Here is a 27,320-nt window from a genome sequence, read left to right on the forward strand (position 1 = left end):
ACAACCCATACACGTTACACATACAGAAAATTATGAAAACGTCCATGCAGCCGGCCCGTTAGCCTTGATTCGAATCCAGGTCGAAACTACCAGTGTTCAGCGATTTAATTCCTCTACCGCGGGAGGGCCTAATTGCTGAAGGGAACTGGCTTGTATTCATGTTACACACGGTGAAAACAAACAATGCAACCAGCTGATTCGTCTGGCATCGAACCCAAACCAGTTCGAACTTCCAGTATTCAGTAGTTTTAACCACTCGGCCACTGGTGGCGTGTGGTAGGAGCCATAGATAATGTACTGAGTAGCAAAAATCCCTAATAGTGGCCCTGGTTACTAGTAGGATTGTAAGTATATTGGTAATCATCCAATCTACAGCAAGGAAATTTCGGAGCTTAATTGTAAAGTTAAATGCGACACTCCGATAAACGTGGTATATGTAGAGATGGAAAAATTTATTATTTAAAATACTTGTATTTATTAGTAAACATTTTATAAAATTTATTCTTAATTTAGCGTTTAAGAATTCTAAGAGAGTTATCTGAGTATTTTTTCCTCCTTTGGTAATCCAATAAAATTGAGTAAATTTATGTTCTGTAATATCTTTGCGTGTTATATACATAGTTTTTTTTTTTTTCTTTCAAAGTTAGACAAGTTTACACAAACAATATAGGTCGAAAAGGGAGCTGGTCTGCGCCCGGTGAGCCTGTCGGCAGCGTTGCAAAGCGTAATTTGACTAAAGAAAAGATCATGCTTTGGATCTGGTGATCTGGATAGTCACTTGTGTTGAAAAATAAATTTATTTCAACAACATAGGCCAAAAATTTAGTTGATCCGCACCCGTGAGTCCGTCGGCAGCATCGTAAAGCTTAATTTGACTAACAAAAAGATCATTCTTTTGTATTTGGTGGGATTGCCGTGGTATTAATCACAAATAGTATATGGAAAAAGGTAAAACCCTTGACAGTAAAGGATACAACGAGATGCTAGTGCATGTTGACGCTGCTATCAAGGAAAAGAGTCGAATTGAGTTCCGGCGCAGAAAGGTAACGTTCCATCAAGACGTGTCTGCATTCACCGGCTGGCCTCTGTACGGACTCGAAAGGGATCTTTCACCACATCCACCATATAACCCCGACATCGCACGTTCGGACTTTCAGCTACATCTTGCTGGTTCTATCTTCACTTCTGCACAAGACGTCCGAAATGAGGTTGACCTGTGTTTGGACTCGGGCCACCAAGTTTCCGTGCCGAAGGTTTTGAAAAACTACCAAAAAATTGGCAGAAAAGCATAGATTTTTGGTAGTGATTACTATCCGCACTAAAGATACTGACTGCTTTTTTTTTCATAACTTTATGAAGAACGTTCGTGCTTAAAATTTTCGTTACAACCATTAAATTCTGTAATTTATGAATTCCTTCCCACTTCTCATGTATTTATCAACTGTTCTTTATGAACCTGATATTCCTACAATTATCAGCTGTACTTTATAAATCTGATATGTAGAAACGCAATTTGATTTTATGCATTTCAGTATCAAGTGAAATCTTAAAACTAATCGTTCATTATAACACTTTATGTTGTTTTCATTCAAAGCTGAACTCAGATAATGTGCGAGGTTGAACTACCAGTAATAGGCGACTTTAGCGCTCGCCCGCTAGAATTTAGAGAGGAACTGAGTGCTAGAATTGGGTTAGGCTCTTTGAATATAGCAAAGCCACGAGGTGGCAGATAGCAGATGCTTTCGTGGAGGAAGTTTCTGAAGGCTTAGTTTAGTTTATAGCAAAGCTCCCCATACACGTTACACACGGGGAAGATTATGAAAACGCCCATGTAGCCAGCCCGTTCGCCTTGATTCGAACCCAGGTCGGAACTACCAGTGTTCAGCGATTTAACCGCTCGGCCGCGGGTGAGCCTAATTGCTGAAGGAAACTGGGTCGTATTCATGTTGCACAACAGGAAAACAAACCATGCAGCCAGCTGGTTCGCCTGGGATCGAACCGAAACCAGGTCGAACTTCCAGTAATCAATATTCTTAACCACTCAGCCACTGGCGGCGCGTGGCAGAAGTAAGAGCCACAGATATTGTAGTGAGCAGCAAAAACCTCTAATACTGGCTCTGGTTACTAGTAGAATTATATATTGGTAATAATCCAATCTACAGCAATGAAATTTCGGAGCATAATTGTGAAGTCAAATACGACACTCCGATAAACGTGATAAAGATGAAAAATTTTTTAAAAAAGGAAACTTACTATGCAAATACATGTATTCATTAGTAAACATTTTATAAAATTTATTCTTAATTTAGCGTTTATGAATTCTCAGAGAATTATCTCATCGAATTATTTTTTCTCCTCTGGTAATCCAATATAATTGAGTAAATTTATGTGCTGTTAATATCTTTGCCTGTTATGTACATAGTTTTTTTTTTTTTTTTTTTTCCGTTAGATAAAACTGAACGTACGTTACACTGAAATTACTTTGTCTAGAAAGTAAGCGCTTGAGTAGAAACAGATGTTGGGTTTTATTTTTAGAAGACATGAGATCGCTTTCTGTAAAGTAATGTTATAAAATTTTGAATTTGAAACAATCGTACTTCGTTTTTAGTAGCGCAGAATGATAAAGATTTAATGAGAATATAGCAAAGCATCTTTTTAGAGACGCTGTTATAATTTTGATATTTTATTTTTTTATGGTAGGTCAAGGAAAAAGGCAGGCTGCTAAATACGGTAACAGCACATTACTCTGTTTCATATATAGCGAATCCGCTCTGAAATGAGGCACGAAGCGGTAAAGTAGCTGAACACCAGTATTTCGGTCCGAGTTTCGAATCCCGCGAAGGGACTGGTTGCGCTTTCGTGGTTTTACCCTGTGTAACGTGTCTAGGAGCCAATTTCCCTTAGAAAGTCTTCCACGAAGGCATCCTTTCCCTTAGGCAGATAGATCGTACCGGTGTTTCTACAGTACTGGTTATTTTTAAAAATGATCATCCTAGAAAGGTGATTGCCAAAAAGTATTCACTTCGCATATTTATACGTTATGCATGAATATACTCTTTTTAGTCAATCTAATATATATAAATTACTAATGCTGTAAAAAAAATTCAATTTTCAATATTCTGTTTCCTATTTGTTCCTGTTCAATGAAACAGATTCATACACAGCAAATCCAAATGCATCGCTACAGGAAGATGATAAACCAGCACAGTACGTAATTACAGTTACATCCGGAAAAGAGTAGATATACATATAAATACATAATATATATATACGGTATACAACGATATACAATATATATATATATATTATCGTTTTTTAGGATGTATCTATAATATGTATCATTTTACTTTATTAAAATATAATATTCAATTTTGTAATTTAGGAATTTCTTCTCCCTTATCATGTATTATCAGCTTGTACTTTATAAACCTGATACCCCTTCAATTATCAGCTATATTTTATAAACCTGAAACATAGAAACGCAATTTGATTTTATGCATTTCAGTATCAAGTGAAATATTAAAACTGATTGTTCATTACACTTTGAATGAACACTTTATGTATTCATTCAAAGCGGATCTCAGATAATGTGCCGCAAATTATTTCCACACTAAGTTTTTTGTGCAAATAATACGTCCTGCTAGTGTTTTTGTAATAAAATGCATGTTATTAATTGATTTCGAATTTTCGTTGCATCTTGATATTGCTGCCAAAAGATATTCAATCAACAATAGTATCTTTTACTACGTTTATGTGTGTGGATACATAGACCATTTCTCCGTGTACTAGAAAAATTTGATAATGATTTATCCACTTTTGAAGTAAAAAAATAATAGTTAGGAGTGTTATACGATTTTATAATACAAGTAAAATATATATATAAAGCTCTGGAAAGTGCTAACACATATTTATGGAATATTATGGATGGTAATTTATGAAATATTATGGATGGATGAGTAAATGGAATATTATGTGCGTGCTATATATGTATACACATATCATCAAGTATAAAATCATTTATATATAATTTTTATGTCGCGATGAAATTTGTTTTCTTCCGCAAAATAACGGCAAATTATGAAACATTACGCAACATTGAAAAGCGTGATGAACAAATTTTGCGAAAAGAAATAGCGACTGCTGCACGTATCTCACAGATATCTTTCATTCAACACAAAGGTGGAAAAGTTCTATTCCTGTTCAAAACATACCCTGCAGTCTGAGTCACAGACGGAAGAAATGACAGCAGGTCTTTTGTTCAACTGAGGGGATGTGTTTTATGGCTTACTCACTTTCCCGCCAAACGAGTACAGAGGAAGGAAGCGTCGTTGCCATAGTAACCAGGATGTAGGTAGTCTTACAGATTTGAGTCTTTATCGCTCAACGTTCGTAGCGCCATCTGTTAATAAAAATGGACATGAGAAAGGGGTATTAAACGCTCTTAAAACATCACAATATGATGTCATTACAACTTAAATTCCTATATTTTTGTGATGAAAATGGGGATGTAAAGATTCGAAAGTGACATCTTTGCGTAAAAGGAAATGAATCTAAAGACGTGAAATCGACATTTTTTCGACGGTCCCAAAAGCGTGAAATTTGGCGGTCATCTGGGCGGCTTAAATACGACATAATGCGACGTCTTTGCAACATCATATGCGACAAGATTGCTACTTCATTACGACATCAATGCGCTACTTGGGACATTTCTAGCCTCTACTACTGTCTGGATGTACAACATGATAGCATTTGAGAGCGGTGGCTTGGAATCAACGGGACACCCATCGCTGGCCATCGCTTGTAGCCCAATATCGTGCAAGCGCCTACTGATGGTTTATATAGAGACTGCTGGAATTTTCGAGTTTAGCAGATAATATCCAAATTTACTAAACAATAGAATAAGGATCGCTCACTATGCATCAGAGTTGATATTCACCTCCGGACACTGCTTGCTGTTATCCGAGTTCGACGTTGTTGTCGCAACCATTGGGATATATAACGTTGACCAATACAGATATTTTACTATTAACATATAGCAGTTTGCCGGGGTAATAAACCAACATTTTTGTGTTCAAAAATTCTTTCTCCCTGTCTGATACATGACATATAATAAGTAGATATGGATGAACTTGAAGTATCGTAAGTACCAAATCAACAAGACTTAATCCGATTTCTGAAGTCTTCTCATGTTGTAGGGAAAAAATCCACCCATTCAGGCATTTATACCATTGAGATCTTTTCCTCTAGAAGCCTCACTCCCATTTGCATAATCACATGATTTTTGTTTATTGGTGCTGCAATTTCAGTGCTGTGAAATATAGTTCTCGGATTTTCTGAAAAAAGATATCACATACTTCTTTGTACGAAAGTCTGTTCAAAATAAAGCTATGTGTTCTTTGTATAAAGGTCAGTCTTAGTTATTTCCACTACACAATGATATCAAGCGTGGCTTTTTGCTAAGCATAAATCTTCGACAAACTGTAATTCGTTGCGCAAATATAACAATAATTAAGGTACCCGTTTGACAGTGAAACTTAACGGATTTCGAAATTTATGAAAGGAAAAATTATATTAAATAAAAAATGCACATTACTCTAAAATAAAAAATATAATAAAGCTTATTAATATAACCCCGATTACCGCCCAGACCATACTTTAAGCTTAGATTAATTATCCTTTAAATGCATGTTAAAGTCTTCTGGTTACAAAGTTGCATTCATTCAGAGTTAACTGTTAAATGTGACATAACTTCAACACTGTTTCATCGATGATATTTCGATTTATACAGCAAAAATATACAGGGAAAAACATCTGTAAATTATTCTTTAAAATATGGTAGCAATTCCTACATAGTAAAGTTCCATTTTAATGAAATATTTGATAATCTACTTGTCTAAAGTGTCTTCTCATGTTCACATATTAATTACATAAAATCTCAGAATAGTAAGCATATTTGTTTGGCCAACTAAAATTCATTGTAAGATTGCACTGTGTTTTGCTATAAGCGCATAACTGAATCATTTTAATAAAAATGTATTTTAGATTTTGAAAAAATATTTTTAACAGATTAAAATAATGATTAAAAAGTATATTTAATCATAATGGAAAAACTTAGCACCAGTGAATTCCTTACATACTTCAAAATGTTAACTTCGAGAAAAGTGAAATATAAATTTAATTAAAAATTTCCTAACGTAGGCATAAATTCAATTGAAATTCTTTTTCATTATCTCTCCGTGTATACCTGTCAAACATAAAAATCTGAGCTAATTTGACCTAACAAAGATAACTAAGAGTTATATATGTAAAAATTAACGAATTCTTTTGCATATTAGAACGGCTTAAGTTTGCTTTTTAGTTATTACACTGGACGATGACCTTGCATTGATTCCACGTAGCTATTTAAGCAGAAAATTTTCGACCGTCAATTTTGTGATGAGCGCAAGCAGCAGAAAATGTTGCGTCTTAACATGATCCGACCAGATTTCTTTTCTAGTAAAGTAATGGATACAGATGTTTCATTTAATAAATATTTCACCTGCATTCGCTAATGAGCTTTTCATAAATACTGGGCTTCCGTCACGAAAACTTTTACTGTAATAACTATTTTCGAATCTCGTATAAATACTCCCTTTATTTATGTAGGTTTCATAGTCCAAGTTTTTAAAGCAATTAAAGTAAATAGAATGGATTAAAATATTAAATTTAATTTACGACTCTAATTTTTGCATCAAACTTATGCATGCATACAAACACTATTAAAATGCGTTTTTAGAATTTCCAGTGGAAAAAATTCCTTTGATGACCTTTAGTTACTATCTAAGCCAGTTTATATTAATAGAATGAACGAAAATAAAGCTCAGGATAAATAATAAATAAATAAAAATAGAAAAACTTACCTTTATTTTTTTTTATAATATGCAAAATTGCAATTTAAAATTCTAATTTTTCTTCCCTTTATATCTCTTTCGTTTATATGAGGATCTATTGATCAAAATATGAAAAAACTGCAACAAGTATGGATATTAAAACATTTCCACTTTCTGTCAAAGAAGCTTATGGCAGTTTTATAACATACATGTCATAAAATACTCGCATATATACTTTAAAAGATTTTTATCAAAATTTCATTGTAAAATTAAATGACAGTTTTTATTTGCGGGTTAATTCAAAAAACATTTAAGCGCGAAGAGGAAGAAGGAAAATTTCAAGAATTCTGATTTCGGACATTTTGGGCTCTCAATGGCCATGATTTTTATCATTTTGATTTTATAATAATATGCGTAATATGCTTTTCAGGTAGTTGTAAATATCTGAGTATTTACAGAACCATTTTTGTTTGAAACTAACGATGCTTAATCTTCTGATTATTTCTAATTTAAGAAAAAGGAAATTAAGATTTTGGTTTGTAGTAAACAAGCTCGGATTTTTTTAAAAGTCTAAAAGTTTCCCTTTAATCTTCCTTGAGTTTTATTTAATATGTAACAGCATTTCAAATTTATATACCATATTGGCCGGCGTATAAGACGCACCGACCTATAAGACGCACCTCCTTTTTCATACATATTTTTGAACGATAAAACTTTATTACTGATCATTATAATGAATTTACAGTATTTTAAATATAAAGTAATACAAATGCAAAGCAACACTTTTTGCAAATACCCAATCTATCTGGGAAATAATACGTTTTGCTTTTCTTCGTCAAAACCCAGACATTCATCTCCAGAGCTAAATGAAGGGTCACTTGAAAACTCGCACACCTAAAAGTACATAATTCACAAGAATTGGAAAGCATAAACGAACCCAGCTGTGATCGTCGATGACAGCGCATCAGCATCCACTGAACCCTACGTAACTATAATATTCCCATACTTCGCAAGTAAACAAGAAAAAAATAGCATAACTCCGAGAAGAGAAAATTTCCAGAAATGTATATAATCAAAAACTGAGTTTCGACGTATAAGATGCATTATCGGTGTATAAGACGCACCCCGTTTTTCAGACCTATTTTCAAAGAAAACAAAAGTGCGTCTTATACGCCGGCAAATGTTTCTAGGTGACACGTAATAGGTAGGATTAGTATACAGAACCGCTGTACGCTTTGTAAAATTGTCCTTTGTGTCGGACATTTTGCGAGCTATTTACATTATAAGCATAAGCGTGGAAAGTATGCAAACATGCATACATCCTTAATGATAGCTATAAAATGTCTTTTATGCTGTAGAATTGTAATATCCGAGACCTAATGTTCTCCTAACTAATTTTCATGCTTCAACTCATAATTTAGAGAATGTTTTAAGAGTGGAAAAATTTTTAAACTTTTTGCAACTTATAAAATAAATTGCAAAATGTACCTCTTGTAGTAAACAAAAGAAAATCTAATGCATTTTATTCCGATTTTAAATTAGAAAAAAAAAAAATGGAACAATATGTTTTCTCTGTTACTCGAATTATAAGTCTCGTGCTCAGAAATGAGAATTCCGTAAACTTAACCCCCCCCCCTAAAAAAAAGCGCATTTTAAAATCAATTTCTTTTACTGGTGACTTCTGAGAAGTGTTTACTACAGGAGGTATGTAATTAACAAGGCGCTGTTTTTCAAGTGAAATCAATGAGGTATGTTTAACTTGCTCTCAAAATGTCGTAGATAAATTAGCTAAAAGGTTTTGAAAAATCCGCATTAGAAGTGCTTTAATTGAACCTATAAAAGTTAAAATCAAGACTTCGGGAAGTAAATGATAAAATAAAGCTGAGATGTAGACATGCAAAATACAAAGGGTAATCAAAGGACGTTCTATGTATATAGGATTTTCCTTGAATAAGACCAAAGGTGAAAAAACAGCTAGAATGAAAGAGCAAGGAAATTATATACATATCATAATTTCAGCTATAGGTGTTAGCAGTTGTAGAACGTATATAGCAGTTAAACTACCGATTAAAATCGATGAAGCTAAGATGCCTTAGAAAAGGATTAAATGGTGCCTCGGATTAGAACACGAATCCGCTGTGAGATAAGTCGTTTAAAAGCTAAATATTCAGAAAGCTGATTTTCCCAAACGAGCAAAGAGTACACTAGCTTTAGACAGTCTAAAAGTGAGGAAGAAAACTCCATTATCTCGAAGTTTATGAACTTGAGTGCAGCACCTTGCCTAGGAGGCAAAAAGAAAAATCACCGAAGGCAACAAGAAAAATTATAGCCCTTATTCAGTTCAGAATATTAAATTATATACATGCACTTCTTATTCAATAAAGTTTGAGGTAACTATTTTTAATAACATTACGTAATTTTTGAGGCAGTTTTAATAACAGCTTACCATGTCCAGAAAAATGATATATAACGGTTTGCATGCAAAAAATAAAAAACAAAGTACGACTGTTGACAATTCAGTTAAAGTAACAAATAACAATGAAATAATTCTATTCTAATGAAATAGTATATTTAACATAAAAATTCAGTCTCATTTTTCTAAGTTACTTTTATACTTCTTTTGGAGGGGGGTATCTAATGAAGAAAAGTCATGAACAATTTTCTTAAAATCGATTTAATTACTTAATCTGCATTCGAAAGGTAGAATATCCACGTTTGACAATTTTCCTTGCAAAGTAAAGATCTCGCCCCACCAGCGGCTGAGCGGTAAAAGACGCAGAGTACTCTCAGTTCTGTCCGGGGCTCGAAGCCTGGCGAGAATATGTTGGCTTATATGGCCCTTTTCGTGGTTTTTCCCATGTGTTACGTGGATACGAGTCAGTTTCCCCTTAGAACGTCCTCAAAGAGGCATTCCTCCTTGCCGTGTAGTGCCTAATTTCGGAGCACGTAATAAAAATAAAGATATTTTTTATTAGTCGAAATTTCCTGACGCTAGTCGTAGTTTTAGCAGCTATTAACATTAAAAACATTTCTAACTCAACTTCTACATTCAGATACATTAACAGCCCAAATTTAATATTTTTCACAAATTTAGAGAGCAATTACAAAGCTAAATTAGTAGTTCTGTACCCGATAAAACAACACTCGTTTTAAAATTTATAGCAGATCTCGTGGAAATAGTAAATCCTCATTTTTCTGTGTTTTTTATGCCCATCTTTACAGTAAATATGGACCATTTTGAATTTAACATATTAAAGCATCATGACTTTACTAGCTGAAATTTTTTGCGCTACGGAAACCATCTAAAAGAAATAGATTTTGAATTTTCGGAATACTCAATCAAAGTGTAAAACTGTTTACAAAAATTTCTCTACTTTACTTTGAGTACCTTTGCAACTGGTTATTAGATTAATTCATCAAGGTAAAGCAACTCGATCTCTATCTTCTTAGGGAAAGATATGCTTTCAATGAAGGCTTTTCAAGGCAAACTGTCTGGTATTTGGGTTAGACATGAGAAAACTACAAGAATCTCTATCTTCTTAGGGGAAGATATGCTTTCAATGAAGGCTTTTCAAGGTAAACTGTCTGGTATTTGGGTTAGACATGAGAAAACTACAAGAATTCCTATACAATCAATCCTTAGACCGAGATTTGAACCCAACTCGAACTATCAATCACTAGCAAGCTTAACGCTCAGTCGCTGGCGGGTTTTGCAACTGGAATAATACATCTAGAATCAATATTTAAGAAATAAAATCTATAGCCTCTTTTTCTGAATTTGTAGAATTTATCACTTTATTCAGACGACCAGTCTGACGGTGTCTTTAATGCACACAGACGTGCATTGGTATTGTGCATTGGTATTGTGGCATCTGAAATCGGTTATCCAGCGAATGTTGTAAAATAGCCGGAAAGTTTGCAGTTTTCAGTAAATGACTTCGGCCGTGAAAGCTAAGTACAAAGGAAATATCTTCGCCTACTCTTTAAAAGTAAAGAAGTTAACATGACCCACAAACTGCTCATAAAGAAGGAAAAAATTGCAACTTTAGCAAAACAAGTTTCCAGGAAGAAAAGTATGACATGAAATAAAAAAGTAAGTGAATAAAATAGTACTGCAGTTAATTTACAATACTTACAACCTTATTGAAATCCCACACTTTTTTTAATTATATGAAACCGTATAAATGTTTTAAAGGCAGAGCTTGGACAAGGGCGAGGAAAGTGAGGCATTTACCTCAGGTTAACGAATAAGTAGCTAAACAAATCATAAGTACCTTTTTAAAAAAGGAAATGTTAACTTTCAGCCTAGAAACACATAGATAAACACAAATCGAAAATATTAAAGCAATAAAAAGCGTATTATATTCTAGAGCTGCGTTTCATTATTGGTGCCATATAGCTAACAACGGGGTTTCCATTAATAGTTTTTCCCAGTCACCTGCCCCCACCAGCGTTCGAGCAGTAAGATTGCTAACTCTGATTGTTCGGTCTGAGTTCAAATCCCATACGTGGACGTTTTCGTGTTCTCCTCGCGTGTAAGTGAACAGGAGCTAGTTTCCCTTAAAAGTCCTTCAAGACAGCATCCCTCCCTTTAAGCACATAGCCCTTGATGCTTTGCTATAACGCAAATAAAACTGACCCAAGTAATCTGCTTATTCAGGTCTTTCAATTTTACTCAGTGTAAAAGACAAAAGATTAACCATTTCAAAAGAAATTACCATTTCTGTCAATCTTAAGATAATTTTCTTTTCATTTTTCACAAACAAAAACAATTAACGGTTTACTAAGTTCTACCTTAAAATTTAATTAATTACGCAGTAGGGATTTATATTTACTTTAAAAAACCAATTTTATTTAATTTCACATTCTTTCCTATGAGCCTTCATTCCCCTAATTGTCAATGCCAGAATATTTAAATTTGGTAGCACGAGTGAAGGAATGCAAATTCTACTTTGTGGAGAAAGAGTTTAAATACTGAGTCTTAAGAAGGAAAGTTAGAGAGAGTTAGACTATTGCCGTCACCTCTGTTGCTTCAGTTCAGCTTCTACTCCCGGAGTTATTGGTAGTTTACATGGCATACAACATTTACCTTGCTGCCACCAGTTTCAATGCGGGTTTAAGAAACAGGCATATCTGGGCCCTGTGGCTTAGTTTTCTACTACTTGTGAACATCTTCGAACTTTTCGTTTAGTTCTGTGATTTCATTTACCGCCCAAGGGAGGCGTAGTGTGTTAGCGTCGAGTTGATGCATTGTAAATTTTAAAAAGTTTAATAAAGGGTAAATTTAACTTCTCTCCTGTGTAGTTCCTACAAGAACTTGCTACACATACTGTTGTCACTTAGAAGATAAGCAAGCGGACCTTACAACGTTCAGTAAAATGTCAATGGAATATCATTTGTTTCCATTCTGGTGATGTACAATTAATTTCTCTTTATTCCTACTTTTGAGAGATTAGTAGACTTGAAAGACTACAAATCTTGGGTGAAAATGAAACTAAGGTGCAATTTGTTTCACAACCAACAAAGATTATATAAAGTTTGATCAATAACTGTAAGAGTAACTTATTCTGTAAGTTTAAAAACGAATTAAATATAGATGCAACAGGACATCAAAGACTCCAAACAGGAATTTTGTTCAACTGTTAACTTTATTCGAGAAAAGTAACAACAAACAATTATGGTATATGTTGCTTTGCGTCTTATGCAACTGCATAAGATCTTCAGTGAGCAGTTACATTAAATTCGCACAGAAATTCTGTCTGTGGCCGATAGCATACGGCCCTCTAAAAAACGGTATTTTGATTCTGTTTAGACAAAAAGATTTATTGTATGCGCATTTTAGTGGTTTTCCGTATGTGTAAGGTGCAATGAGTCAATTTATCCCAAACAGTTTTTCAAAAAGACATAGCCCACAGAAGCTTTCCTGTGACTGATTATACAAACACCTTAAGCTCAGTATCATAAAAGATCAGCAGAAAAAATCATACTTAAGACTAACAGGAATAAATGAATATTTTTTTTAATGTTAATAGTATCGTTTATGAATTAATTAGATGAAAGTGGGGAAAATTAATAGAATTTACACATTATGTCGAACATCCTGAAAAGGTAATAGACAGATTTCAATGAAATTTGGTATGAATGTACACTTATAACAGAGAAAGAAATGTTCCCTTCAAAAGTCATTTTATGTACGCATGATTATCAGTGAAGCTCATAGTGCTGGGATAACCAAAATCCACGTTGTTATATTGAACTGAAAATGAGCCTAATATGGGGTATGGCTCACACAGCCCAAGAGGTCTCTGGGCGTGACGGCATACTGCATAGGAGGTAGTTGATGAGTCTCTGTGGCAATGTGCAGCAAGGTAAATTTGGACTCCGGGATGGTCGTTGGAGAGGAATAGGGAAATGAAATTGCCCTCCCAAGAACGCCCCAGGCTTATTTGATAGAGTTAAGGTCCAGAAAGCTGGCTGGCCAAACCATGCGGTGAATATCTTCATTTTGATTTTAATCGCCGACAAGCTGATCCCTATGTGAACAAGAGTTTTCGTCCATTAACAAGAACCCAGGACCAACTGCGGCTCTAAAAAGTCTCTAAGGCTCTAAGACTTCTCTATACTACTTAGCATTCAGGGAGACTTTATCAAACATATGCACGGGTATGACGCCGTTAAATATAATGCCTGCCATAATCATTGTACCGCCACTCCCGTAATGATCCTTTTCCATGATGTGGGAGAGACGGTGCCGTGTTCCAGGCTGTCTCTAGATGCAGGTACGGCGAGAATCAGTATCCAGGCTGAATTTCGATTCATCTGGTAAAAAGCTTAGTACTGCACTGAAGTTTCGTCCAAGATACATGTTGTCCGCGCCATGCTATACGCGCTGTTTTGTGTGCTGCAGTAAGCAGCGCTATCTCATTTGCGGCTTTCGAGAAACTGTAAGACCGCAAAACTCGGGTTCCAGTGGCTGCATGCAACTTACGTGAGAGCTGTAAAGCTATAGCAATCCTGTGACGCTCCGCTAAAAGTGCCAAATAACAATCGTCGTTGTGGATCTTGGTCAACCGTGTTCAGGTATTCTCAATAAGAACCCGGTATCTTGAAATTTTTTTCACAAATTGCAGACGATACAGGGCGTTACACTTGTTCTATAGCCAATTAGTTCATAATTCTTGGGTGGCATAATTAGCATCTTTGGTTCAATACTTTTCGTAAAAATAGACATAATTTGCAAATTGTGTTAATTTTGCACACGAGTGTAGTTGACACAACGTATATGAGGGCTGTTTGTGTGGAATTCGCACACAGAAACGCCCATATGATCTTTATCATGTAAAATAATTACGAATACATCCGTGTAATCAACGCATTTTGCCCCTGGGATTTGAAATCTGGGATAAATTTAACTAAATTGTTTTAAATTCTTAATGAAGAAGTTATAAAATTTTATATAACATTTTATCATTCCATAAATGATTATGATTATAAAACAAAGTACCAGTACATCTCTGTATAAAATAATTTTTACATATTAAGATAGAAATTTTATAGTATTTAAAGCACTTAGAACTATAAAATTCTATAGTTTTGTGGAAATTACCTGAAGAAGTTTAGCATTATCTTTTATTATCGTGCAAAATCTAAACCTAAATTGCTAGTGTAATCTGGATTCCTTGAGCATATAAATAGAAAAATATCTTGAATATACAAAACATGGTTATTGATTCAATACTCCTATAAAAAGAAAAAACGTAGGCTGATGTTTTCATAGAAGACTTGATGCCCCAAATATTTAAAGGTTTTTAGGTATAATAATTATAAAAGTCAATGAATTTTGTCAATTAACTTTTCAATTGCCACGTGCTAATACATTAGAGTTCTATTTATTTACAAACTCAGAGTATTTAAAAATGAAGAAATTTCACAGAAGTCTATAAAATAACAACCTACACCATAAAAAGCACTGAATAGAAATTATCAAACATTGCTGAATGCATGCTGATTGGAATTAAGTATGTGGAATGAAACTTTGAAGAATTCCTGGATTCCTTTCACAATTGAGATAAATACAACTACACAGTCACTAAAATAAATCCTTAAAATGAATTCAGAATCATAAAGGAAAAACATTTCTAAAGAAATTAGAAGAAAGCAAAGACTTCGCCTTTCTTTTCAGATAAAGATTAAGCGCTGCAAAGTCTAAAAAAATGACAAATTCTTTCCCTAAGGGCTGACAATATTGAATTAAATAATACTTGTACTCTGCTAACTATAAAGAGCCTAAAAAAAGTTAGCTAATTAAAAAAGAATTATACTCCTCCCCCCACCTAAATGTAATAAATATAGCTAAAAGTCGAACGAAATGCTTTTAGTACATAATATGCACATCAAAACTAAACTGCAGTAAAATAAATTTAATAATAATATTAATAGTACAAAAACTAACGTAAGTAAATGGAGTTAAGTTTCAATTAAACATCATAAATAAATTAAAAGCAATATCAGAAAGAAAAGTAATTACTATAATTTCAATCAATCCCTTAACTAATCTTAGTTAAGGTAATGTTCTGTAAAATAAATGAAATTATAATATATATATAGTTTTATTTATTTTTATTATGTTTATATTATTCGTTTTATATTTTTAAACATTTATATATATATATTTACTCACACACATACATACATACATATATATATACTATGTAATAAAATTAAAAAGAAAAGTCGGAACTAAAATGATAAATTATAATTTCTTCTTTATGAAGGTCCTAACCTATTCTTTCTCTCTGAAAGACGTAACCCAAAAGAAAAATCATTTTCATATTGTTAAAAAAATTGCTACTAGTTCATTTATGTGCGTAGAAGAGAAATAGTAATTAATACTCAGTCTTTCTTAGTAATAATTATTTTTTGTCATGTAATTTAATGCTTACTTTTTGGGTTGGTTTAAAACATTAAATATTTGCAATGTGACAAAAAATGTACTCACTTTTTTAATACCTTAAATATAAATCCAGTAATGATGTTTCATTTTCAGAGAGAGAATAGCAGTTTAGTATTTCTTTCCTTCCAGAACTTAGAAGTACTGAAAGTGTTACAGAGTAACACAGCAAAAATTAATGTGCTATCGGTTCTCAAACATAGGTCACAGATAACCACTCTGGAAAACCTAAGCATTACTATGATGAATTATCGTTTTTGCATTATCACGGAGAGCAAGCAAAAAGATATCCCACTTACGTCGAGTTCCAGGTGTTTTTAAACACCACATGCTATCTGTTGCATTATGTAATTTTGATTGGAAATCAGCTGATCATTTGTTGTTTAGTGCATGTAAACTCTTATTCTGAAAATTAATCTAATTAAAAAGTGGTCAAACTTCTCGGAATTCTTTGCTTCTTCTATAAGTTTACGATAGAGAAATTCGTCGTATAAGCAAATAAATAAATAAAAAATTTTTGTTCTCAGTTTACAGTACGAAAAGGTAATAAACTTTTCAAAAGCTGAATACACCCTAAGAGATAAAATCATCGGGAAGTAAATATTTAATTTCCATGTAATGATATGCACGCTTTTCATACAGTATAAATACGTTACAATACGAAATGATTTGATCACAAGCACAATAACAAAACCTCTTGTATCGCATTTCACACTGTATTTTTGGCAGACTATTTTTAAAATATATTATGAAAGAATTTATATAATTTACGAGCCAGTTCCCCTTAGAAAGTCCTCCACGAAGGCATCCCTCTCCTTAGGTAGATAGCCCTAGTGTGCTTTGCCATAATTAAATACACCACACCTTACTAACGTAACTTTTGTTAGCTTTACCTGTTATGGTGTAGAGTCATCAGGCTTTCTTATTTCGAAACAGGAAATGTAAAAATGGGGCAATGACCTTACCAGGACTCGAACACCAAACCTTCCGACTGCTAGACGGACATGCTTTCCAATTATACTACAAAGGCACACGGTAAGAAGACAGAAAAACCGAAGATAACAAGTAATAAAAATGTGTTGTCCTGTTACGGCGTATTGTGTTTTAGTAGCATTATTTTTAAAAGCAGAAGTGTCTAGTCTTCCCTGGAAATTTTCAGACAGCACATCTCTGGGTGCGAATAAAACGCGCGTATCACAAGGACAAACGTTATTACATTTTTTCCTACAACGACAATCGCAACTTCACTCGTTTTTTGCAAAGTGGCAAGTTTGCAACCTAATCCCTTTTCTTAAAACGAGGAATCATTTGTCGCACAGCACATGAATTTAATTGACCATCTACAAGGCCTACGAAGCACGTATATTCAAATGACGAAATTAGAGAACAGCAGTAACAAACTTGCAATTTTTTAATAATACAAACAGCTTCGCAAGCGAAGCATATTGGAACTATGCCGTAACTGTTAGTAGTGAACAATTCTGTTGAACAAAAACCCAGTGTCCATATTTTTAAACCCTCCTTGGCATCTTCAAAGTTGTGTAACATCCCAAATCCTCGTATTTAGTGTAAGAAAAACGCAAGGATTTGATATTGAATTTTGAAATCCTTTCCCCTAGGTAATATATCACCTTTACGCGAGATATGCTTAAAATCTAAGGGCCTATACAAGAGTTATGTTTTTCGCTACATTGTTCGCCGCAGCTTTCAAATCAATCGTTTAATGTATACGGCACTAAAAGTAAAATCTATGTTTTAAGATATACATTTTATTCGATTGTAAACTTTCAGTACTTACTTTACTGTAAGTCACTGTAAGACAGGCAGTGAAGCTGTTGGAGCTTTATAACTGCAGGGTATTACCATAATGTAAATATCAGTACATCATATTATTTATTGCCCTGAAATCTAAAAATTAAATAGGTTGTTATTGACATTTTTATTCATATCATCAGAATTCACGAAAAAATATAGAATTTTAAGAAGCATAAATAATTTAATGCGTAACGCAAAATGGAATCACTAATGGCATTAGCTACCTAATATACGTTTCTTTTCTTCTCAGTGGCGAATGTCATCAGAAAACCTGAGAGCTTTCCTTGTTAGTAAAACGGATGTTTTTTTTTTTTTTTTTTTTTTTTTTTTTTTTTTTTTCCAGGGATGCCTGAACATTCAGAATAGTGTGTTATATTAAAAATTTCATTCAAACTTATTATCTCTGCATATTGCGAGATCATTATCGGTTGCTACATATAGTTCATATTCTGAACTTCCATTTTATAAATTAATGTCAGCCATTGCCTCTTAATGGCATACGTTGAGGTTGGACAAAGAACATTTTGCTAGAAAGAAGTCAAATTCATATAATTTGAACAGGTATCTGTTTCGCAATATCCAGTTATCAGGATTTCTCTCTAGCACATTGCATTAGATGACATATTAAATATCAAGTTATTCCGAATATCGACTTATTCTGGAGTCGATTTAATCGGTTTCTGTTGCATTACGAATTTTAGACGTTTAGAGATGCACGCAATATCTTGTTAAAATTAAATGCTGATTTTGATGTCGCAAATCTTTAAAGGTCCTTAGGTTGTAAGACTTTATCTTCTATGCTATCATACAAAGTGTCTAGATCTCCAAGTCTAGCCAGGCGACTTCTCACACACGTATTAAAAATAACAATAACAGATGAAGGGTGTAAAAAGCCCCCCCTTTTTTTTTTTACTTAGCGCAAGTCTTTAACAAAAAGGCACGGACTTCGTACTTACAAAAACACCGACTACTTGCCGTGAGAACTTAAGGTAAATTTAACAATAAATTCGAAATATAAGAAGTAGTGTTATACTTTACAATTTAATTTAACCTAACAGGCTGACTCAGCAACCTACACCGGCGATAGACTAACTAAACGGTTAGAATGCGTAGCCACTACTAAGTTAACAGCTGGAGGACAAAATAGTAATGGGCGAAAGACAGAGCGCGACTAGCGAAATCGCGCTCTGTCTAACCTTTTCGCTTCGTCTGTTTAAATACTCTTTTCACTTAATTGCATCCTGGTGAGGACAGGCGAGGGGAAATTAGAAGTTCAGAAAAGGTGCCAAAATAAAAATAAGCGGTTATTCAAACTAAGGGCATCATTAATTATGAAATTCGATAATTATAAAAGTTTTATAAAATTTACAAAAATCAAAAAGGAAAGGAAATAAAAATTTGTTACCTATATGCAGAGCCAGGACAAGGGTGAGGCACTTGCCTCAGGTGAACAAATTAGAAAGGTAATCAAATTAGCTTATAAAAATTCAGAAAATTATTTAAAAAAAGAACTTTTGATTTTTAATTTTTAATTTCCGAATACATCAAATAATATCAAAACAGTTTGTGTTACAAGCAATCCGGGGGGGGGGAGTAAAATAAATAGGGTTTATTTATTCTCAAGAGAAATCAGTTTTCCCACTGGTGACATATTATTATCTAACATTAAAATTTATTACTGACTGTAGCCCCTTTTATGAAGCTAATTTATACTTTGTGTAATAATTTGCATTGACCAGCGGTTCCTAACCATTTGTCTAATGCGTACCATCTGCAGAAAAACTGAAAAACTTTAGTACCACCACTATATTTTCCAGTGATTATTTTTCAGTTTCTCAATAGAACTATTTTAAAAATATATATTTTGTCATTTGCACAACCTATTGGCTATTTGTATTAAATATACACAAGTAAAAAAATATTACATTAAAAATTGGTTACGATTTCAATTATTAAAGTTATAATACTTTAATTCTAAAATTTAGCGTGAAATTTGGGCCTGGTTAAGAGAGATCAATTTCTTTATGTCTGGTCTTATTTCACTTAGTTTTAACTGTAAATTAGGATTTATTTTTCAAATATAACATGGAAGAAAATCCTTGTTCACATAAATAGGTTGTGCAAAAAGGCAATAAAAGTTCAATAGGTTTTTTTTTTAAATGCTTTTACATTCTTTTTTTTGGCTCAGTAAAGAAAAAAAAAAAAAAAAAAGTGTTTTTTTTTTTTTTTTTCGAAATCTTCAGTTAGAGTTCGATTAAAGGAATTTCTTTATCAGTTCTTCAGGAACATTTAAACATAGTAGATTTCTAATCCAATTTGCTTTTTCATAATCCATGGGAAAATACACGTTCAAATTATTTATCAATGAAAAACAACGATTTTTAATATCGGATGCTAATTGTTTTATTTTCAAATTATTTTCGGTTAGAAAAACTTTCTAAAAGTGGTAAAAAGGTTAAAAATATTATTATCCAGTTCCCTGATTATTCGTTCGAGTTTATTTATTGAGCTCGAGGTTTTTTTTTTTTTTTCCATCATTGCATTTACTTTGTATTCAATGGTAGACAAATTAACACTTTGTCCCTGTAATACTAAATTCAATTAATTTAACTTTCCAAAAATATCAGTTAAATATGCGAAATGCGCCAACCATAATTAACTGTATAAATATTTTTGAAATTTAAATTTTGAATTGCAGAGGAAAATTTGAATTTCTCATCGATATTTATATATCGATATTTAAGACGATTTAAAACTTAGTGTCTGGATAACCACCTTACTTCCGGAATGTAACAAAAGCGTTTTGTGTTCATTGCCCATCTCTTAGCATGAAATCATAAATATTCTTGAATTTAAAGCTCGGCTTTTAATAAAATTAACAATTTTCACAATTTGATTCAAAATGATTTTTCAGGTTTTCGAGGATTGTTTTTTGCTACTAAAGCTTCACGATGAATAGAGCAGTAAGTAAATTTAGTTTCAGGTGCGACTCAAAGCCCGAGCTCCGTCGCTGCGTAAGGCACTTATTCCAAGGAATATCATTCTCAGACATAAAATTGTCAATTATTTTAAAAATTTCGTTTGCAATTGCTCTATCATGAAGAAATTCGCAAAATAAATACTCTTTCTTTCTTTTATTAAAATTTTTTAAAAAATTCTTTTATCTTCTTCAAAACGCATGTAAACTAATATTTCAACAAAGTTCGTTATATCTGTACTTTCATCTAATTGCAATGCGAATACTCGCTCGACTTAGTGTATCATTTGATAACGGAATGTTATTATGTTCATTAGTCTATTTTTCATTGAATATTGTGAAACGATAGTATTAGGTACTGGTAATATAATGTTTTATCCAATAGTGTGAGCCTGCCCTGTCTTGGCAATTCTTAGGTTACTAGGTTTCAAAGCTTTTTCACTTGAAGTAACAAAACCTTTCATTACTTGTTTACTATTTTTCAACTCCGATAATTGCCTTTTAAAATATTCTTCAGATTTATCATTTAAATTTGCATGATTAGATTTAAGATGGTTTTTTAATAAACGATGTTTCATACTTTCATTGGATAATAGTTCACCGCAAACAAAACACTGAGGTTGAGGATTCATTTCATTTCTATTCCAAGTAAATCCAAATGATAAATAACTTTCATTATATTTTATATAAACATGTTTTTTTTCTCTTTTCAATATTCTTAGTGCTAGGAGATTGTTCTGGATCCATTACCTTCGATTTATCAATTTTCCTCTTAGTCAATCCCAGCCATGTTTCTATTTTAAAAATCTAGGTTTGTTTTATTATTTTTACACAAATATTTAAATACGCAACATATTACGAATTCTTGAAAAACAAACTACGATATTCTCAAATCGCGTAGAAAACTTAGGAATACAAACCAAGAAGAAGACAAAATACTCGAGGTAAAAAAAATTATTCTAATTGAAAATACAGCAATATGAGCCCGGATATGGTAGCGACATAAAGTGTAGACATGCTAATAAATGGATCAACTCTAAAAGAATTAATGAGATACTATTATCTTTTTATAGGAACTAACTTTTCTCCTATTAAATACAACATCCATTTCTATTACTCCTTTTAAAACCATCATTTATGACAAATTTTGTTATGTCTATGGCTAAAAGAATATTTGTGAAATAAAAACGGATTATTTTGCTGAAGTCTATTGACCTTAAACAAAGCATAAATTCTAGGAGTGCTAAAGAAAAATTTTAAACAGGATGTTAGAGTATTTAAATTTTTAATTTAATATCTAAAAATACTTTGTTTCTTTACGTACCATGTATTTTCTCTTGAGTACCACTGGTGGTACGCGTACCACCGGTTGAGACTCGCTTGTGTAGACCAAACTTCCACAGAAAAAAACATATCGCCGAGTAGTGTAGTTTTCTGTTGTCTCTCACAAATTTGAATTAGCATTTTGTGCTCCTATTTCGTCATAACAAGTTTTTTAAAGCGCACTAACTAAGCATAATGTATGAAAGCTTTTTAGAAAAGCATTAAAAAATAAACAAGTGTGACTGAAAAATGAATCCCACCACTTTATTAGCATTGTTCCACCCTTTTTTTTAAAATAAAATTTTCCAACGAACGAGGCTCGTGGATCCAGGTTTCTGGTCTTGTTTTATATTCAGTTTGCGCGGAAACGGTACAGATATTTTCCTTTTTAGTTATTTCTGAAGTTATTATTTTTTTAGTCATTTCTTTAGTCATTCTGACCCATAATGTTAAATACTAATGTTAAAGGATTAAACAAATTAGCCCATTAGTTTGTCTCATTCTTTGTTGATTGGCGTGTAAATATATAATTTTTATTATATATAATATAAATACATAGATAGATAGGTAGACGTAATTTTTTTGAATTATTGTGTTGTTTATAGTGAAATAGTAGAATACTTTTTTTTTAGTTTTAAAGGAATAAAAAGAAGGTTTGAAATTTTAACTATTTTTATAAAGATTTAAGATAAACGTTTCTGGCTAAATATAATATAATTAATTGTTTTTGATGTAGAAGAATATCTTTTAAAAAGATTAGTTTGGTTGATTCCAAGGTTATCGATATATATATATATATATATATATATATTATATAAAATAAAAATATAAAAATTAGTTAGATCAGGAGCAGAAAACATGTTCAATGCTGTGAATAAAATTAGAGGAAACCCCTGTCATATTAGTGAAATTTAATGCATTGAAATCTCTGAGCTAATTGATGAGGTGAAGTAAAAGTAAAGATAAAATATGAAACACCATTAAATCCCGTTAATATTAAAATTATGCTTATGTTGTCTAGATAGTTAAAAAAAGGGTTATCTGATAGCCGATCTATTGACATATTTAAATTAGAATTAGCTGATTTACAAATATATAATTATATTTTTGTTCAAGCTCAAATAAACTTTCCTCCAGGGAAAACGTCGTTTAACTCATAAACGATCTGTGAATATTAAAGGTTGGTTTCATTGATTAATCGATTCTAAGTGTCTCGCGACACTATATGCATTAGAAGGGATGCTTTCGTGGAGGTTGTTCTGATAGAATTATCTCATACTCAAGCTACAAGAAGATTATATGCAGCCAATTCGATCAGCATGAACTATCCGAACAAGCTGCCTATATTAACCCTCGGCCACTTCTGAATACGAACTTTAACGTAAAGACCAGGACGGTTATTCTACGCTACGAGAGTCGACAGCAAGTTGTGGGCCGCCAGATGTCGCTGCTAGTGAAAAACAGGTCTGCCCGACATCCTATATTCTCTGAGTACGGAAGTTGTAGAAAGCGCGCAAAAAAGTGTTGCCGCGTCGTCAATCAGGGTTGTGCAGTTGACGTACTATGTAGACAGTGGCTTTGTATATGTTTTCGCCGCTGATTTTTTTCATATTTAAACGAAGAATACGGTCGTAGATCTCTGAATTGGTGACGAATTTATAGAAAATATGTTGATGCTTTTGCTCTGCCAGAAGATGTTTTCATTGCGTATTTCAGATTGCCAAAATTTATAGTTATTTTAATTTGCGATGAACTGATAGAGTATTTGGAGCCACATTCAGAAAACAAGAACGCAGTTTCTACTGAAAGAAAGGTTATTTATACTATTCCTGAAATTATAGATATAAATTGTAATTATATGCTTTAAAAATGTAGAAGATAATAAGTTTATTAAGCACATATAGACATCCGATAAGCTTCTACTCCATTTATGTACAGCAAGAATTACGTTTATTTTAAAATCTAACAGTTGAATACCTTACGAACAATACTGTACACAAAAAGGAATGTCGTTCATTATTACGCGAAATTCACACTACTATAAAATAAAAATTTAAAAAAATATTATAAAACAGCTTTATAATATTTTTTCAGTAGCAGTACTACTACTAGTGCGATACTTTTAAAAATAAGTTTTAGCCCAGAAGGGCTATTAACTTCGTTTTGCCTTTTGTAGCGTTTCACTTTTCAAATCGTTGCCACTAAATATCATCGCACTGTATTATATTTAAAGATATTAAATAATGAGAAATCTGCATAAATGTATGAATGTTTCTCGCACTGTGATAAAACAACGGTACCTAGAGCCACGAAATTTTGAAAAACGTAATCCTCCATCCTAATATAGGCATCTTGAAGGCCAAAATTTGGAACTGGGAATTTGTTTTATTATCTATTTCATATTTTGTAAAGCGTTTATGAGTGTTTGATAAAGAAACTGGATGATTTCAAAGCGAGCAATGGCAACATTGTACGGAAAAAAAAAAGAGGAAAAAAACATTTTCATCTCTATCGCGCGAAACTATGTATCGGAAATTCTAAAGATATGCGCTTTTTAAATTATATAATTTTGCTATTGAATTGAATTTTATGATTTAAATGCGAAGAACATGATATTTAATAAATAAAGGTAACATGCAAAAAATTTAAAAAAACCGGTCTTTTGTGAGTAATATAAAATCTGAAAGCTTTCAGTTTTTTTTTTTTTTTTTTTTTTTTTTTTTTTTTTTTGTGTGTGTGTGTGTGTGTGTAATTTTATTACGCTTTAAAATTGGTTTCTAAGGGAGGACTTTCTGAGGGAAACTGGCTTGTATACACATCACATATGGGGAAAGCCACGAAACTCGGACCAAACTACCTGCGTTCAGCAACTCTACCGCTCGGCCACTGGTTGGCTTATTAGCAGCATTATACTGTATTATTATTTTATTATGCTACAAAGTAACAATGCTATACGACTGAGACATACCTTTAGAATTTTCGATACAAAGTTTCGCGCGCTAGAGACGAAAATGTTTTTTTTTTCCTCTTTTTTGTTCATGGAATAGTACTTTTGTAATCCATTAGTATTAAAAAATCATTGTTTCTTTGCAAACTTAAAAAAAAGATACTGTTCATAGCAGAGTTCTCATTTTTATATTGTAAAAGAGATATTGATTATTATTAGTTTTCTATTTAATGTGTCGAAACGCTGGTTTGACAAGGACTTCAACTGCAGAAAAATATTTAAAGAAACAGTGCGAATCTGGAAAAAAAATCACCTTCAGTATATTTAAAAACACTGATAAATTTATAAAATAATCTGAATTAATATAAAAGATTTTCTTATATGAAATTATCTAAGTGCATTCAGTTACAATATTATTAACGCGAATATCGTTTTGTGTAAAGGTAAAGAAAATATTTTTTCGCGCTAAATTAAATTAATGGATTATTTATTTTGAGAAAAAAAAAAAAAAAAAAAAAAAAAAAAAAAAGCACGAAAATCCGAGTTTAAATTATCGCGAAAAGTCAAAGAAACGTTTTGTCAAAGAACGATTCATCTTAAACCCTGTTCCTCAATTTCCTATATACGTCGTACATTGATTATTTTTACTTTGGTACTTGCATTGTGAAAATAATATTACTATCTTCTAATTATTTTCACAGAATAAAATCTTTTGAAAAGGAAGAATATTTTAAATAAGCAGTTTATATATATATAAGAAATTAAAATAACAGCAATGTAATATTAAAAAAAAAAGTATTAGTAATTGTGTGACAAAAATTACAATACGAATTAATCACACATATAGGATAGATTAGTATAATTTTGGTATATATTTTATATTGAAAAAATATTTTCTTTCATGTTAATTATAGAATAAATTATTTAAAATAAAGCATTTTGATGCGTGTGTGATAGCTGAATGCAGCAGCAATCGGCCGTACTGTAATAGCGAATGAATTTTAGTCCTTTTCCTGAAAGAAATAATTTTCATAGAAAAGAAAATAAAAAAAAAGGAAGAAATATTTTCTTTCTAATTTCTTACTTAAAGAAATATTTTTCTACTATTAACTGTAAAATAAAATGCGTGAAAACAGCTTAATGTAAGCATATTTAAAAAAAAAAAAAAAAAAAGAAAAAAGAACTTAGTTTGCATTTAGATTGTAATGCAAGTTAATCATATTATAAATTTAAATGAATAGAATTGTTTATTTCTAAAAAGATTTGAAGTAAGCTTAATTCATTTACTCTTATCTTTTTACCGTTGCTTTCATGGTATCCCATATCACTCTACATTTCTTAGTCCTAAATTCCTGCATTAACTTTCCTCTTAAAAAACGGGATCCTTAAAAAACGGATAACATAGCAGCATATTCTGCTGCGTGTTGGTCATAATACTGTTTTGTGCCATTTTTTTCAAACTACAAATGCAGCGTGTGAGTTAGTGAAATAATATGAGAATATTCCTAGAACTTCAGCCAGCGCGCGCTATAAATTTCGTCACTCGTCTGTACTGCGGTTGGTCTAAAGCTCCTTGAAGCCTTGTCCCCTTTCAGTAAAGTCAAATGGACCCACCCGCCCACCAACTGAGGACCACAGAATGGCTTTCTCCGATAAGTTGTGATGGGTTGTCTATACCGGTTTTTTTGAGTCAATATTGTTCACTCAAGTTGTAGACAGATCCAGTGATCATAGAATAGGCGTCCAGCATAGATAGCATAGACCAGCATAGATAGCATAGACCTTATTACTTAGTAGTTGCTAAGAAGAATTTTCGAGATCAGAAATATCTGTTTAAATGCTTAAAATGAAAGTCGTAAGTTTTACTTAACATATTCAAAGGGATTATTGGTGTAACTGCGTTAAAGGTGATAAAAAAGGAAATGAAGAAACTATAAAGTTTCACTATACCTAAGAGACTTTCAACCAATGATGAAAACATGTTTGGATATTTTTTGAAAAGCCAAAATGTTTCAGTATGAGAGTCATGTTCAATTTGCGTTAATGTTACAATGCACATATCTAAATTAAAAATTGTCATGGATGCTAGGGCATTAATAACTAAACTGTGGCAGATAATTATTGAAAACTTTATATGATGAAACCGTAGCTCATATTAAAGTATGTGATATTTTCCATTATAAGACAATATGCACCTAACATTTAGATAAAAATAACATGCCGAACAAATATTAATTTAGAAGTCAAACAACAAAAATCGGCGTTATATTTGCAAATTTTTGCAGGACTAAACCATCGAAAAACCAAACCATCGAAACTGGTCCTGTGAAAATTTGCAATTATAACGCTAATTTTTGTTGTTTGACTTCTAAATTATTGCACCTGACAATTTTCTACAGAAAGATGCATGTGCCAATGTTGGCTATTAAACATGGTTAA

At 32.4% G+C, this 27,320-nt stretch overlaps 1 protein-coding gene across 8 annotated transcripts in view; it reads right to left on the reverse strand.

The window, feature by feature from the left end:
• LOC118188601 (SEC14-like protein 2) overlaps positions 1-27,320 on the reverse strand; it is a 171,850-nt gene that overhangs the window by 121,080 nt on the left and 23,450 nt on the right. For 2 of the 8 annotated variants that reach the window (XM_035359086.2, XM_035359090.2), the window contains exon 2: positions 17,618-17,727. The exons of 3 other annotated variants lie outside the window; for them this stretch is intronic. The gene's annotated coding sequence lies outside the window, so the exon portion shown is untranslated. Of the gene's footprint in view, positions 1-4,211; positions 4,355-15,867; positions 16,022-17,617; positions 17,728-27,320 lie in introns of those variants that run through there. 3 more of the 8 variants (XM_035359085.2, XM_035359089.2, XM_035359087.2) reach the window with 3 other exon arrangements.

Source organism: Stegodyphus dumicola, chromosome X1 (assembly GCF_044657685.1).
Source record: "Stegodyphus dumicola isolate Sdum_Otavi_A_Nest chromosome X1, ASM4465768v1".
Classification (NCBI taxonomy): domain Eukaryota; kingdom Metazoa; phylum Arthropoda; class Arachnida; order Araneae; family Eresidae; genus Stegodyphus; species Stegodyphus dumicola.